Source organism: Elephantulus edwardii, unplaced genomic scaffold (assembly GCF_000299155.1).
Source record: "Elephantulus edwardii isolate Elephantulus edwardi_28Jun2011 unplaced genomic scaffold, EleEdw1.0 scaffold00050, whole genome shotgun sequence".
Taxonomy (NCBI): Eukaryota; Metazoa; Chordata; class Mammalia; order Macroscelidea; family Macroscelididae; genus Elephantulus; species Elephantulus edwardii.
The window spans coordinates 13,759,347-13,762,270 of NW_006399800.1; the positions used below are offsets into that span (position 1 = coordinate 13,759,347).

Consider the following 2,924-nt stretch of genomic DNA (forward strand, 5'->3'; position numbering starts at 1 on the left):
TTTTAGCAGAACCTCTTATGGGTATCTGACAGGAGCATGCCACTTGCACAGCCACTGCAAGTTTGCCCTGGGATAGGATATCCTAACCTCCTAGATGTTGAGATACCAAAGGAAGAAATAAAGTAGAGATACAGATCACTTATGCATTCTTGAGAGATGACCAGTATTTCAAAGGCTCTTTTTCTTTCTTTCTTTCTTTTTTTTTTTTTTTTTGTGTGTGTGTGTGTTTGTTTCATATTAAAGCAAGCCATATATCCACGGGTGCAAGCTGGTTGGACAATGGAGCGTTCAGGAGTGGAGCAGAGAAGGGAGCTCTCTCTCCCAGTCTGAGCCAGGCGGGTGGACAGTCGATCTGGCGTGGTTCCCAAGTGTCTGGCTGTCAGTACTTGGCTGACACTGTTGAGGCCAAGTGGCAGCACTGTCCTCCTCTGGGGGCAAGGTGGTGGTGGCGGCCGAGAGCCTTCAGGCCTTGCTCTCCTCCACTTTGACCGGCCGAGGCTTGATTGCTCCGGTTCGTTTCATCTGGGAGGCAGCCAAGGGGGCCTATTGTAGCTTCACAGATCCCAGGCTGGGCTTTTCATCCACTCGCTGCTTTGCCTGTTGAACGTAGTGTCCCTGCACAGAGCCCATGTTAACTGCTGATCCAGAGGGCTTCCCACTGGGGCTAGCAGAGCTAGTCCTGTAGGTCTGTGGTGATGGCATGGAGCTTCCTGAAGTAACATTCTGTTTACTGTCGGCAAAGTGGAAGCCCTTCATCTCCATCTGAGAGGACTCTCTGCTGGTGTTAAGGACTGAAGGCTGGGACCCAGGTGGAAGAACTCTTCTTGGGGCTCCAACAGAGAAGCTTGGTCCCTGGGGCAGCTGGATGGACTATGGCAGGATCAATGGCTGCTGACCAGACCCGTACCGAGGCAGAGGCAGCTGGGAGCCAGGCAGCGGCATCGTCAACTGCTGTGGGAGTTGGGAGTCCAACATCTGGGAGGCGCCTAGGCTGGCAGCCTGGCCGAGCTGCCCCTCATAGACCAGAGCTTGGTTTCCGCTCATTGGCTGGTAAGGAGAGCCAGACTGGGGCTTCACCATCTCCAAGGGCTGCATGCCTGGAAACGCTGAGTAGGGAGGCTTCAAGGCTGTGCCTCCAGAGAGGATCATGGTGCTGGGTGGAGACAGGCTGGGGTGCATGTACACCTGAGATCTGAAGGGCTGTAAGGAGCTGAAGATCTCCTGAGATTGGGAGACAGGAAGCCCCCCTCTCAATCCAAGCTGAGCTTGAGCCTGCAGAGATGTGTGAAGGGAAATTGGAATCTGCTGGGCAGCGGCAGCCTGTTGGTAACTCTGCTGCTGAGGTATCGTTTGAGGAACCAGTCGGGGCTGACTTGCAAACACATGGCCATCCAGATAGAGAGGTGGGAGGTGGTTGCCTGGAATGGAAGCAGAAGGTGCTACAGAGGCCACAGGCATGGGTGGCATGGAGACTCCACCGAAAGCACTATAGTTGACCCCGTTGGAAGCTCCCACAGAGGATGGTGGCTGGATACCCGAGCCAGCACCTCCAGGAGAGCTCTGCTCTGGCAAACTGGGAGAGTTTTCCCAAGCTTTGCGTGCAGACTCCATCTTCAGAGTGAGGTCAGCTGTGGGGAAGGACATTGGAGAGAGGCCAATTGCTCTCTGGATGTGATGATCCCGCCGGAGGATGGGAATAGACTGTGTTAATCCTGCATTACTGGCCAAGGCATCTTGGAGTTTGACAAGTGGATTCCCTGCTGGACCAGAAGCAGAACCAGGTGGCAAGCTGAAATCTGAGTCTTTTGGATTGACTCCAAATTCAATGGGTGGCACCGGTAGCACGGAGTCCACGTGAATCTCCACGCCGTTCACAGGAGGGACGACAGCCCCTTGCAGCCGCTCAGTCCCCTCTGAGCCTTTTCTGTTTTTCAGAGATCGTTCATTGCCGATGGGTCCTGGTCTGTGCTCCTTGCTTTGTCCTGAGCCTTGTTCTGAATCCTTTTGCTCAGACTGCTTCTGAGCCTGCTCCTTGTGGCTGTCGGCTTTCGGCTCTGCCAGACCAGGCCCATTCATCTCCTCTGGCTTCAGAGTACCATACGGGGAGCTGCGCTGGGAGGAGGTTGCAGACGACTCCCGAGACTCAGCACTCAAGTCAACGCCACTATCTCCCTGGCTGCTCTTAAAGCCCTGCTCGGCCGTGCCAGACTCGCTGCTGTTGAAGGCTCTTTTTCTTTCTGAGCTCTTTATTAAGAAGCTTTGGTGTTCGGCTTTGGCAACCCTACCTGTGTTAGTTGTATTTCCCTTATCTTCATCCTGTTTTTGATATTGTACTTTATTTTTGTAAGACATTAGCATTGAGTGGCTATTTATCCCAGTATGATTTTCTTGCTTTCCTTAATTATAAACAAATCTTGTCTCTGCATGACTAGAGTGAAAGTAGTCACTCAGCTTCACCGAAGTGTGAGTTCATTTGTTGGGACAGACAGAGGAATTGGAAGGACAGTAAGTATCTTACAAAACTCAAAGTTGCTGTTCAGCGTCAGCACCAATTCATAGCAGACCTTCATCAGTTTCCTGGACTATAAATTAAAGTGGGAGTAGACTGCCCATCTTTCTCCTGTGAGAGCCACTGGTGGATTTTAATCACTGGAGGTGCTAAATTTTTGGGTGCAGCATAACTCTACAGAGACTATGCCACCAGTATTACTTTAGCAAGTACCTTTCAACTCAACTCAACTCAACTCATTGCCATCATAATTGAATCAGAGCTGACACTTCAAGTTTCTAAGGCTATCAATCACATAGGAGGAAACTATACATTTTTCTTCTAGTGGATTCAAATAGAGAAGTGTGGCGTTTGGGTTAACAGTTCAAGTCCCTACAAATGACTCCATCAGAGCTCCTTAGCAAGTATCTTTTGT

The 2,924-nt window shown here is 51.0% G+C and overlaps 1 pseudogene; it reads right to left on the reverse strand.

The window, feature by feature from the left end:
• Positions 1 to 462: 462 nt before the first annotated feature.
• LOC102857645 lies at positions 463 to 2,352 on the reverse strand (annotated as a pseudogene).
• Between the last annotated feature and the right edge of the window lie 572 nt (positions 2,353 to 2,924).